Source organism: Macaca mulatta, chromosome 16 (assembly GCF_049350105.2).
Source record: "Macaca mulatta isolate MMU2019108-1 chromosome 16, T2T-MMU8v2.0, whole genome shotgun sequence".
NCBI classification, from domain to species: domain Eukaryota; kingdom Metazoa; phylum Chordata; class Mammalia; order Primates; family Cercopithecidae; genus Macaca; species Macaca mulatta.
The window spans coordinates 77,771,494-77,785,089 of NC_133421.1; the positions used below are offsets into that span (position 1 = coordinate 77,771,494).

General features: G+C 47.7%; 1 non-coding gene across 1 annotated transcript; it reads right to left on the reverse strand.

Moving 5' to 3' along the window:
- Positions 1-481: 481 nt before the first annotated feature.
- TRNAR-CCG (transfer RNA arginine (anticodon CCG)) lies at positions 482-554 on the reverse strand. The gene has a single exon. It is a non-coding gene; the product is annotated as a tRNA-Arg (tRNA).
- Between the last annotated feature and the right edge of the window lie 13,042 nt (positions 555-13,596).

A 13,596-nucleotide genomic window follows, 5' to 3' on the forward strand; every position in this document is an offset into this window, starting at 1 on the left:
CTGTGAGGTTGGGGTTGGGGGTGGTGTCCTCTCCTTATGTCGCCCAGGCTGGTCTCAAACTCCCGGACTCAAGCTATTCTCTCGCCTTGGCCTCCTAAAGAGCTGGAATTACAGGCGTGAGCCACCCCACCCCGAATAACAAGTGATACTGTGTTATATTCGTGTAATATGTAATGATCAAATCAGGATAACTAGGATAGCCGTCACCTCAAGCACTGATCATTTCTTTGTGTTTGGAGCATTTCAAATATTTTCTTCTAGCTACTTTGAAATATACAGTAAATTACCGTTAGCTATAATTACCCTACTGTGCTTCGTAACACTAGGTCTGACCGTATTTTTGTACCCATTCGCTGACAGTGTTTTTAAAACTCTCAAAAGCACCTCTTCATTTGTGATAACGATAGCTGCCGAGAACCGAAAGAACCACGTCGCAATCTGTCCAGTGATCACCCTTTATTCCACCAAAACTAATCACACGCGACCCAGATGGGACTCGAACCCACAATCCCCAGCTCCGGAGGCTGATGCCTTATCCATTAGGCCACTGGGTCACCACAAGATCCGGCTTCTCACACCCTCTCCTTACGTGATGCCATCATCACGCTCCTGCCCCCGCGCATCGCGGTCTCGCGCCCAGCGGCAAGTGATTTGGCAGCCGCCCCCAGCTGCGGCGGCGCGCGCCTGCGCTTTTCTGCGTCGCTGTCCATGCCGGCAGCCTGGACCTCCCGCGCGCCTGCGCCGTGGGCCCGGAGCGGCCGCGAGGGCTCCGGAGCGCCTGCGCCTGACCCTCCGATCCCTGCTGCCGAGTAACTGCATGGCATCCGCGCTGCCGGGTTTGGGTGCTCGCTTTCCTGTTGGGTTCTTCGAGCGTTCTCAACTCTGGTTGTCCATTGGGCTCACCTGGGGAACTTTAAACAAGGTTCCAGTGCCTACCCCATCCCATTCTAGTTCAGTTGACTTGGGCGGACCTGGGCGCCTTCAGTTTACAAAGTTCCCCGGGACCCTCTGCAGGGCAGGCGGCATTGGGAGCCCTGCAGATCGCGAAATCCTCCCGCAGCTTCCTTCTCCCGCCAACCTTCTTGTCCCTTTCTTCTCTTTCTTTCCCGCGTTTATTCAGCAGAGATTAATGTGATAACCTGTTATGTGCTAGGAACTGTTGGACTCCTGGGTGAACAGGCTTTTCCATCCCAGAGAACTTCAAATCTGACCTCTGTCCCTTCGGCCGTTTTCCTCCCCCTGACTCTTCTTTCCCTCTGGAGTAAAGGGGAAATTAACACAACAAGGTCCCTAAGTGCCAAATGGTACGGGTTTGTCTCCCCCTCGCCCCCAACCAACATCCTGAAGTTAACTTTTGAGTAAAGATTTAGAGACTTTCTGGTGCCATGCACAGTATCTGTATGCTTGTTTCATGTAAATATGCTGCATTTGTGATTTTTACAAATACACAATTTTGTTTTATTCTTAGACACGTAACACTTGTTCTTCACAAGTTTGTATAAAATATGGCTAAACCGGCCGGGCGTGGTGGCTCATGCCTATAATCCCAGCACTTTGGGAGGCTGAGGCGGGCGGATCACCTGAGGTCAGGAGTTGGAGACCAGCCTGGCCAACACCTGATGAAACCCAGTCTCTATTAAAAATACAAAAAAAAGGCCGGGCGCGGTGGCTCACGCCTGTAATCCCAGCACTTTGGGAGGCCGAGACGGGCGGATCACAAGGTCAGGAGATCGAGACCACGGTGAAACCCCGTCTCTACTAAAAATACAAAAAATTAGCCGGGCGCGGTTGTGGGCGCCTGTAGTCCCAGCTACTCGGGAGGCTGAGGCAGGAGAATGGCGTGAACCCGGGAGGCGGAGCTTGCAGTGAGCCGAGATCGCGCCACTGCACTCCAGCCTGGGCGACAGAGCGAGACTCCGTCTCAAAAAAAAACAAAAAAAAAAACAAAAAAAAAACAAAAAAACAAATACAAAAAAAATTAGCCGGGCGTGGTGGCGTGCGCCTGTAATCCTAGCTACTAGGGAAGCTGAGGCAGGAGTATCGCTTGAACCCGGGAGGCAGAGGTTGCTGTAAACCGAGATTGCGCCACTGCACTCCAGCCTGGGCGACAGAGCACGACTGTCTCGGGGAAAAAAAGAAAAAAAAAAAGGGTAAGCCAAGTAAAGAAAATCGAAATTGGGCCAGACTCGGTGGCTCACGCCTGTAATCCCAGCATTTTGGGATGCCGAGGCGGACGGATCACTTGAGGTTAAGGAGTTCGAGACCAGCCTGGCCAACAAGGTGAAACTTAATCTCTACTAAAAACGCAAAAATTAGCGGGGCGTGGTGACGAGCGCCTGTAGTCCCAGCTGCTCCGGTGGGTGAGACAGGACAATCCTTGAACCGGGGAGGCGGAAGCTGCAGTGGCAGAGATCCCGTCACTGCACTTCAGCCTGAGTAATAGAGCAAGACAACCTTTACAAAAAAAAAAAAAAAAAAAAAAAAAATGCCGTGCGCGGCGACTCACGCCTGTAATCCCAGCACTTTGGAAAGTCAAAGCGGGCGGATTACGAGGTCAAGAGTTCAAGACCAGCCCGGTCAACACGGTGAAACCCCGTCTCTACCAAGAATACAAAAATTAGCCGGCCGTGGTGGCGCGTGCCTTTAATCCCAGCTACTGGGGAGGCTGAGGCAGGAGTGAGCCGAGACTGCACCACTGCACTCCAGCCTGGAAGGTAGAGCAAAACTCCGTCTGGGGAAAGAAAAAAAAAGAAAATCGAAATTGGCCCTAATTTTTATCAGTCCAAGTTAACCACTACTACAAAATGTATTAACATTTTGGTGCATATCTTTCTAATCTAGGCTGTGTGTGATATGTCACTTAACTCACCTTGGTCTGTGAACTCTGAGGCATTCAGGAAATGCTTTTCATGAAAACAAGTTATTTATTGCGTTGACATTTGCACCGATGGTGAAATAGCAAATTTAAGGCAGTTGAACTAAATTACTAATAGTCATAATCTTTACCTTCGTGCACTGGTAGGGGGAAAAAGCCAGGTTTACTGAAGCATATCCTTGGTGATGCTCTAAGAATAATTAAGTGTATTAAGTTTCAACGCTTGAGTGCGCGGCTTTTTAATATTTTCTTTGACAATAGGAAGTATGAATAAATCACCTCTATGCATACGAAAATACAATAGTTTTTGCTTGAGTAAAACACTTGTGGGATGTTCCAGTTGCACTCCGAACTAGCTGCTTTTCAATGGAACCGAATTTTCATTGAAGGAACAACTGACCGACAAACTAGATTATTCAGAGTCGGGCAGTTTGCAGATGTTTTTTAGAAAATATCTGAGCATGTCGCTTCAAGGAAAGTGAGCATGTCGCTTCAAGGAAGATAATTTAACTGTTTGTGGCTAATGAAACAATTTACACTTTCAAGGGAAGGCCGGGCGTGGTGGCTCACGCCTGTAATCCCAGCACTCTGGGAGGCCGAGGAGGGCGGATCACGAGGTCAAGAGAAGATCGAGACCAGCCTGGCCAACATGGTGAAACCCCCATCTCTACTAAAAATACAAAAATTAGCTAGGCGCGGTGGCACGCTCCTGTAGTCTCAGCTACTTGGGAGGCTGAGGCAGGAGAACTGCTTGTACCTGGGAGGCGGGGCTTGCAGTGAGCCTAGATGGCGCCAGTGCACTCCAACCTGTCCACAGAGCGACAGAGCGAGACTCCGTCTCAAAACAAACAACAACAAAAAACTTTCAAGGGAAAATTTAAAAGCCTGAAGCCTTTAATCCAGCACTGTAAGCTTGATAGCTTTCAAATACCTAAAGACATTTCTGTTTAATGAGTGCAATGTTTTGATGTTGTACAATTCAATGTGTTAACACTTGGAAGATCTGCATACCTTAAAGTCCAATATGTTCCAAATGACCAATACATAATGTTCAATATTCGTGCATGGGTAAAAGTAAAATATGCATCCAAGTGGAGTCCAGACTAATGAGCCACTGTGCATGGCCAGACTAATGGATTTCAATGTAACAGAATACGGAAAGTTTGGTGATATGCTCTAGTTTTCACATTGCAGCATATTTTCTTAATTAATTGACTATTACTTTTTAGCAGTTTTAGGTTTGCAGAAATATTGAGTGGAAAGTACAGAGGGTTCCTGTATATTCCTTCACTTTCCCTCACCAATTTTCCCTGTTATTAACAGCTTGCCTTAGTATGGTATGTTTGTTACAATTGATAAACTAGTACTGATACATTATAATTAACTTTATTAACAATAATATAATAATAATAACATAATACTTAATATTTAATAGTATACATTAGTATTAAAGTCCAGAGTTGACACTATAGGGTTCACTCTTTGTATTGTGCATTCTATGGTTTTTGACAAAAGTATAATGTCATATATCCACTGTTACAGTATCACACAGAATAGTTTCACTGCCTTTAAAATGCTGTAGTCCACCTATTCATTGTCCCCTTCCTCCCCTAAAACCCTTTCCAACCACTACTTCTTTTTTTTTTTTTTTCTTTTTTTGAAATGGGGTCTTGCTCTGTCGCCCTGGCTGGAGTGCAGTGGTCTGATCTCGGCTCACTGCAACTTCCGCCTCCTGGGTTCAAGCAATTCTCCTGCCTCAGCCTCCCGAGTAGCTGGGACTACAGGTACAAGCCACCATGGCTGGCTAATTTTTGTATTTTTTAGTAGAGACGGGGTTTTACTATATTTGCCAGCTGGTCTCGAACTCCTGACCTCGTGATCCGCCCGCCTCGGCCTCCCAAAGTGCTAGTATTACAGGTGTGAGCCACCGCACCCGGCCCCAACTACTAATCTTTTTAGTCTCCATAGTTTTATCTTCTCTAGAATGTCATTTACTGTAGTTGGAATCATACAGTGTGTAACCTTTTCATATTGGCTTCCTTCATTTCGCAATATGCATTTAAGGTTTCTGTGTGTTTTTCTCATGGATTGATAGCTCATTTCTTTTTTGCTTGCTTGTTTGTTTATTTGTTTGTTTTTGAGATGGAGTCTTGCTGTGTCGTCCAGGCTGGAGTGCAGTGGCAAGATCTCGGCTCAGTGCAACCTCCACCTTCTGGGTTCAAGCAATTCTCTCTCCTGCCTCAGACTCCTGAGTAGCAGGGACTACAGGTGTGTGCCACCATGCCTGGCTAAATTTTTTTTTTTTTTTTTTTTTGAGATGGAGTCTCACTCTGTCACCCAGGCTGGAGTGCAGTGGCTATGATCTCGGCTCACTGCAACCTCTACTCCTGGGTTCAAGCAATTCCCCTGGCTCGGCCTCTGGAGTAGCTGGGATTACAGGCATATGCCACTATGCCCAGCTAATTTTTGTATTTTTAGTAGAGATGGGGTTTCTCCATGTTGGCCAGGCTGGTCTCAAACTCCTGACTTCGGGTGATCTGCCCACCTCGGCCTCCCAAAGTGCTGGGATTACAGGCATGAGCCACTGCACCCGGCCTATATTTTGTATTTTCAGTAGAGACGGAGTTTCACTGTTTTGGCCAAGCTGGTCTCAAACTCAAACTCCTGACCTCAAGTGATCTATCTGCCTCGGCCTCACAAAGTGCTGGGATTACAGGTGTGAGCCACTGCGCCCGGTCTGTTTTTTTTGAGACTGGTTCTCACTCTGTTGCCCAGGCTGGAGTGCAGTGATGCAACACGTCTTACTGCAGCCTCCAACTCCCAGGCTCAAGTGATCCTTCCACTTCAGCCTCCCAAGTAGCTGGGATGACAGGTGTGCACCACCATGCCTGGCTAATTGTTATATTTTTTGTAGAGACCAGGTTTTACCATGTTGCCCAGGCTGGTGTCAAACTCCTGGACTCAAACAGTCCGCCCACCTTGGCCTCCCAGAGTGCTGAGATTCTAGGCATGAGCCACCATGCCCAGCCTTCTTTTCTTTTTCTTTTTCTTTCTTTCTTTCTTTTCTTTTTTTTTTTTTTTTTTTGAGACAGTCTCGCTCTGTTGCCCAGGCTGGAGTGCAGTGGCTCAATCTCAGCTCACTGCAACTTCTGCTTCGCAAGTTCAAATGATTCTCCTGCCTCAGCCTCCCTAGTAGCTGGGATTACAGGTGCATGCCACCACGTCTGGCTAATTTTTGTATTTTTTTTGTAGAGACGGGGTTTCTCTGGGCTGGTCCTAAACTCCTGACCTCAGGTGATCCGCCCGCCTTGGTCTCCCAAAGTGCTGATATTACAGGTATGAGCCACTGTGCCTGGTCCAGCCTTCTTTTTTATCATTGAATAATATTCCATTGTATGTTCATATACCAAGGCTGGAGGATCGCTTGAGCCCAGAAGTTCAAGACCAGCCTAGGCAATATCACAAGACTCCATCTCTACAAAAAATAAAAATTTATATTACCTGGGCATGATGGTGCATTCCTGTACACAGCTACTTGGGAGACTGAGGCAGAGGAGCCCAGGAGTTTGAGGTTGCAATTAGCAGTGATCATGCCACTGCACTCCAGCCTGGGCAACAAAGCAAGATCCTGTCATTATATGGATGTACCACAGTTTGTTTATCCATTTCGCTATGGAAGCACATCTTGGTTGGTTCAAATTTTGGCAATTACGAATGAAGCTGCTATAAACATTTGTATGCAGGTGCAGGTTTTTGTGTAGACACGTTTTCAACTCACTTGGATAAATACCACGGATTGCGATTGCTGGATGGTATGACAAGACTATGTTTACCTTTGTAAGAAACTGCCAAACTGTCTTTTGAAGTGGCTGTACCATTTTGCATTCCCACTAGCAATGAATGAGAGTTCCTCTTGTTCCATATCCTCACCAGAATTTGGTGGTGTCAGTGTTTTGCATTTTAGCCATTCTAATAGGCGTGTGGTGGTGTCTCATTATTTTGATTTGACATTCCATAATTTTGCCGTGAGGTGAGTTTCTTGGTTGGAGCAGTGTTGTCTGTCTGGAAATCCATGACAGCATAAAAGACTTGCAGAAAGTGAATGGAAGGGCCAGCGCGGTGGCTCATGTCTGTAATCCCAGCACTTTGGGAGACTGAGGCGGGTGGATCATGAGGTCAGGAGTTCAAGACCAGCCTGGCCAACATGGTGGAACCCTGTTTCTACCAAAGATACAAAAATTTAGCTGGGCGTAGTGGCACATGCCTGTAATCCCAGCTACTCAGGAGGCTGGGGCAGAAGAATTGCTTGAACCCGGAAGGCGGAGGTTGCAGTGAGCCGGGATCATGCCACTGCACCCCAGCCTGGGCGACAGGGCAAGACTCTGTCTCAAAAAAAAAAAAAAGTGAATGGATGCTGGTGCTGGCAGCAGACTGACATATTGGAAAGTAAATATGGCCCAATCCAGATAAAATGTCTCTTCCTCCTGATCTATTATGGAAAGCGTCCAATGTTATCGTCGTGATCACCAGGTAATTGAATGGTGCCTTCAGGGTGTGAAGTCAACCTCAGGGCTGGTTGGGCCCCGGCAGGAATAGTAGCCAGACCACACTCAGTAGTAGGAAGTGAATGATACTGAGCCTATGCATAGCCTCTGTCTCTGCTGCCTTGGCCACGTGGTTCATGATCCCATTAAGCAAGCACTGGCCTGGCAGGGGAAGGAGGATGATGGACATCTACAGAGCAGGCCATCATGGCCACCTGAATATTAATAGCCTGTTCCACGGTGGAGGCCTTTGGGTGAACATCCGTACAATTCTTTTTTTTTTTTTTTTTTTTTTTTTTTTTTTTTTTTTGAGACGGAGTCTCGCTCTGTCGCCCAGGCTGGAGTGCAGTGGCCGGATCTCAGCTCACTGCAAGCTCCGCCTCCCGGGTTCACGCCATTCTCCTGCCTCAGCCTCCTGAGTAGCTGGGACTACAGGCGCCCGCCACCTTGCCTGGCTAGTTTTTTTGTATTTTTTAGTAGAGACGGAGTTTCACCGGGTTAGCCAGGATGGTCTCAATCTCCTGACCTCGTGATCCGCCCGTCTCGGCCTCCCAAAGTGCTGGGATTACAGGCTTGAGCCACCGCGCCCGGCCGAACATCTGTACAATTCAAATATCCACACCCTCTAAGTTCATTCCAAGAGATCCATACGTCTACCCCTTCTCCAAACCACCTTTGTTGTCAATCCTGTCTTCCTCTCACAACTTCCTGACTGGATTGTTTATGACTCTTTTGGTTGCAAGAGGCAGAAGACCCAATTCGAAGTTGGCTTATGAATAAAGGAATTAACCACCTCAAATAAGACGGCTGGGCGCAGTGGCTCATGCATGTAATCCCAGCACTTTGGTAGGTTGAGGTAGGAGGATCAATTGAAGCCAGGGATTTGTGTGACCAGCTTGGGCAACAGAGGGAGACCCTGTTTCTCTACAAAAAAAAAAAAAAAAAAAAAAATTAATTATCCAGGTGTGGTGGTGTGCACCTGTAGTATCAGGTACTTGGGATGCTGCGGTAGGACAGTTGCTTGAACCCAGGAGTTTGGGGCTGCAGTGAGCTATGATTGAGGCGCTGCACTCCAGCCTGGGTGACTGAGCAAGACCCTGTCTCTAAAAAAAATGATAATAATAACAAAAGTCCAGTTCGGGTGCGGTGGGTCGTGCCTGTAATCCCAGCGCTTTGGGAGGCCAAGGCCGGTGGATCACCTGAGGTCAGGAGTTCGAGACCAGCCTGGCCAACTCCAGTAGAGATGGCAAAACTCTGTCTCTACTAAAAATATAAAAATTAGCTATGCGTGATTGCAAGTGCCTGTAATCCCAGCTACTTGGGAGGCTGAGGCAGGAAAATCGCTTGAACCCAGGAGGTGGAGGTTGCAATGAGTCAAGATCATGCCACGCACTCCAGCCTGGGGCAATGGAGTAAAACTCTGTCTTAAAAAAAAAAAAAGGTCCAGAGATAAGTCCGCTTTCAGATGTGTCTTGATTAGGGGTTTAAAAGAAATCAGCTGGGCGTGGTGGCTCACGCCTGTAATCCTAGCACTTTGGGAGGCTGAGGCAGGCGGATCATGAGTTCAGGAGATTGAGACCATCCTGGTTAAGACAGTGAAACCTGTCTCTACTAAAAATACAAAAAAAAAAAAAAAAAAAAAAAATTAGCCGGGCGTGGTGGTGGTCGCCTGTAGTCCCAGTTACTTGGGAGGCTTAGGCAGGAGAATGGTGTGAACCCAGGAGGTGGAGCTTGCAATAAGCCAAGATCACGCCACTGCACTCCAGCCTGGGTGACAGAGCGAGACTCCATCTCAAAATAATAATAATAATGATAATAATAATAATAATAAGTAAATAAAATAAAAATAAATCAGAATCTGGTGTCTCTCTTGAACCTGTTCTGCTTTGTTCTATTGTTGCTCCATTTTCAGACAGGCTCCAGGCTCTTTCCTTACAGTGGTAAAATATTTACAACAGCTCCAGACTTTACATCCATTATCATAATTCCAAGTATAGAGGAAGTACATCTCTCCCCTATTGGTCCAAGTCCCAGGCCTGATTCTTCCCGGTCCCTACTGAGTTACATGCTCTCCATGAAGCCATCCCTGTGACCTAGGGGAAGGGTTATCCTCCTTGGCTTATGCCAGTTAGAGTCCACCCAGGGTATGGAGTCAACCTCATCCAAGCACATGGACTGGGTGCGGGTGAGCGCTGGTTCCTACAGGAAAGTTAGGAATTACTCTTTTAACAGAAGTGTGCATATCTGCTGGGCAACATAAAAGAATTAATGACCCTTATACCAACCAACCAGCCAAACTGGTTTTCACTGTTTGGGAATCAGTGTAGATCTCACCTTGGGATATGTGCCCTTTGAGAAAAATGTGTACCAGCTGCATGCTTCAAGGTTCCCTACCCACTAGGGAGTTTGACTACTTACTTTCCTTCAGAGCTGTGTATTAGTCCATTTTGTATTGTTATAAAGGAATATCTGAGGCTAGGTAATTTATATTTTTTTAAAAAGCGGGATTGGGGGGGGTTGGTCACTCATGGTTCTGCAGGCTGTACAAGAAGTATGGTGCCAGTATCTGTTTCTGGTGAGGGCTTCAAGAAGGTTCGAGATGGAGTCTCACCCTGTCACCCAGGCTAAAGGGCAGCGGCACAATCTCAGCTCACTGCAACCTCTGCCTCTCAGGTTCAAGCGATTTTCCTGCCTCAGCCTCCTGAGTCGCTGGGATTATAATCACACGTCACCATTCCTGGCTAATTTTTGTATTTTTAGTAGAGGCGGGGTTTCACTGTGTTGCCCAGGCTGGTCTCAAACTCCTGACATCAAGTGACCCACCCACCTTGGCCTCCCAAAGTGCTGGGATTGCAGGCATGAGTCACCCCGCCTGGCAGGTTACATTTTTATTTGGTGATCAGTAAGGTGGTCAAGAGCTCTTTCTCAAAACGAGGACAGTTCCTTACTGAAGGGTCTCCATATGTGGCACTGATCTCTGCAGTTTCCCCGAGGATGCAGTTTTGCTTCTGAGTTACTCTTTTTGTGGGGAAGGGAGCACCAGTGACTTTCATTTAGCCAAGCCTGCCACCGTAGCCCTGACGCAGAGGGTAAGAAAGCCAGCGTGGGGGTTCTACCAGCAGCTGGGAACATCCGTCCCACCTGCAGACTCAGGAACAGGCAAGTAAACCCAGGATGGGTTTGGAGACTCTTCAGCTGACACAGGGACCCAGGTTCCTTCCATGTTGCAGCCCTATCACCTTCTTCATAGGGCTTCCAACGTGACCAGCTTGTCTGCTTCAAGCCAGGGAAAGGAGAGAGAGAGACACCATTTTGTAAGTGCTAACCCATTAGACAAATGCATTACTTTCGCATCAACTAGACTTACGGCCTCACCTCGATCCAAGGAAAGTGAAAAGTAGAGTCACTGGCTAGGCAGCCATCTGCCAGCAACAAGGAGACCAAATGGAAGGTGAAACGTGAGTTTTGGTGGATAACTAGGGATTGCTGACACACTAAATTAAATCAGAAAGGGCTGTATTTGGCTGAGCACAGTGGCTCGCACCTGTAATCTCAGCACTTTGGGAGGCTGGGGTGGGCAGATCTCTTGAACCCAGGAATTCTAGACCAGCTTGGGCAACATGGCAAAATCCCATCTCTACAAAACATACAAAAATTAGCTGGGCGTGGTGGTGCATGCCTGTAGTCTCAGCTACTTGGGAGGCCGATGTACGAGAATCACTTCAGCCCAGGAGGTTGAGGCTGCAGGGAGCTCTGATTGTGCCATTGCACTCCAGCCTGGATGACAGAGCAAGACCCTGTCTCAAAAAGAAGAAAAAAGTGAGAAAGTGGTGTATTTGAGGGATGTTGTATAGTTTACAGAACTGAAACATGAGTTTACAAGACGGCCTAGAAAGACAGAAACCAAAGGACCTCAGCTTCAGTAGCTAGTGGCCCTGTGTCTTTCAGCCAACTCAGCTCCAGCCCCTTTCTTTCTTTCTTTGTGTGTTTTCACTCAACATTCATAGTTTCAAGGAAGAGAATCTGAATGGATTTAAAAAAATTTTTTTTTTGAGACAGCATCTCACTCTACCACCCAGGCTGGAATGCAATAGTGCAACCTCGGCTCACTGCAGCCTCCACCTCCCAGGCTCAAGTCATCCTCTCACCTCAGCCTCCCAAGTAGCGGGGACTACAGGCACACGCCACCATGCTTGGCTAAATTTTTTTTTTTTTTTTTTTTTTTGGAGATAGAGTCTCACTTTGTTGCTCAGGCTGGAGTGCAGTGGCGCATCTCAGCTCACTGCAACCTCTGCCCCTGGGTTCGAGCGAATCTTGTGCCTCAGCCTCCTGAGTAGCTGGGACTATAGGCACGAGCCACCGCACCTGGCTAATTTTTGTATTTTCAGTAGAGACAGGGTTTCACCACGTTGGCTGGGCTGGTCTTGAACTCCTGACCTCAAGTGATCCACCTGCCTCGGCCTCCCAAAGTGTTGAGATTACAGGCGTTAGCCACCACTGGCCTTGGCTAATTTTTAAATTTTTATTTTTGTAGAGACGGTGGTTTGGGGGAGGGCATCTTGCTATGTTGCCCAGGATGGTGAATGAATATTACGTACTGAACGTTTGCATCCCCCTCAAAAACTCGTATGTTGAAAACCTAACTCCCAGTATGATAGTATTTGGAGATGGGGCCTTCGGGAGGTTGAAATGAGTTCATGAGGGTGGGGCCCTCATGATGAGATTATTGTCCTTATAAGAAGAGACACCAGGCAAGCCGCAGTGGCTCATGCCCGTAATCCCAGCACTTTGGGAGGCTGAGGTGGGTGGATCATGAGGTCAGGAGTTCAAGACCAGCCCGGCTAACATGGTGAAATCCCATCTCTACTAAAAATACAAAAACGAGCCGGATGTGGTGGCATGCAAGTAATCCCACTTACTTGGGAGGCTGAGGCAGGATAATCGCTTGAAACCAGGAAACGGAGGTTGCAGTGAGCCAGGATTGTGCCATTGCACTCCAGCCTGGGTGACAGGGTGAGACTGTCTTAAAAAAAAAAAAAGGCCGGGCGCGGTGGCTCAAGCCTGTAATCCCAGCACTTTGGGAGGCCGAGATGGGCGGATCACGAGGTCAGGAGATCGAGACCATCCTGGCTAACACGGTGAAACCCCGTCTCTACTAAAAAATACAAAAAAATTAGCCGGGCGAGGTGGCGGGCACCTGTAGTCCCAGCTACTCGGGAGGCTGAGGCAGGAGAATGGTGTGAACCTGGGAGGCGGAGTTTGCCGTGAGCTGAGATCCGGCCACTGCACCCCGGGCAACAGAGCGAGACTCCGTCTCAAAAAAAAAAAAAAAAGAAAAAAAAAGAAGAGACAGGCCGGGCGCGGTGGCTCACGCCTGTAATCCCAGCACTTTGGGAGGCCGAGGCGGGCGGATCACAAGGTCAGGAGATCGAGACCACGGTGAAACCCCGTCTCTACTAAAAATACAAAAAATTAGCGGGGCGCGGTTGTGGGCGTCTGTAGTCCCAGCTACTCGGGAGGCTGAGGCAGGAGAATGGCGTGAACCCGGGAGGCGGAGCTTGCAGTGAGCCGAGATCGCGCCACTGCACTCCAGCCTGGGCGACAGAGCGAGACTCCGTCTCAAAAAAAAAAAAAAGAAGAGACACCAGAGAGCTTTCACTATCCCTCCTCTGTGCTGAAATGAAGAGATCGTGCTAGCACACAATGAGACGATGGTTATCTGGACTCCAAACAGGGGGCCCTTCCTGGAAACTGACCACTCTGGCACCCTTATTTCAGATTTTGTGATCCAGAAATGTGAGAAAAATAAATGTTTGTTATTGAAGCCTTCCAGCCTGTAGTACTTTGTTATGGTAACCTAAGCAGACTATGCCAGTGGACTAATACATCAGCTAAAACTTGGTTGTAAATGATAGGTGTTTTCCTTTTTTTTTTTTTTTTTTTTGTGACGGAGTCTTACACGGTCACCTGGGTTGTAGTGCAGTGGCGTCATCTTGGCTCACCGCAACCTCTACCTCCCAGGTTTAAGCGATTCTTGTACCTCAGCCTCCCGAGTAGCTGGGACCACACAGGTGTGTGCTACCACGCCTGCCTAATTTTTTGTATTTTTAGTAGAGACAGGGTTTTACCACATTGGACAGGCTAGTCTTTTGTATTTTTAGTAAAGACAGGGTTTTG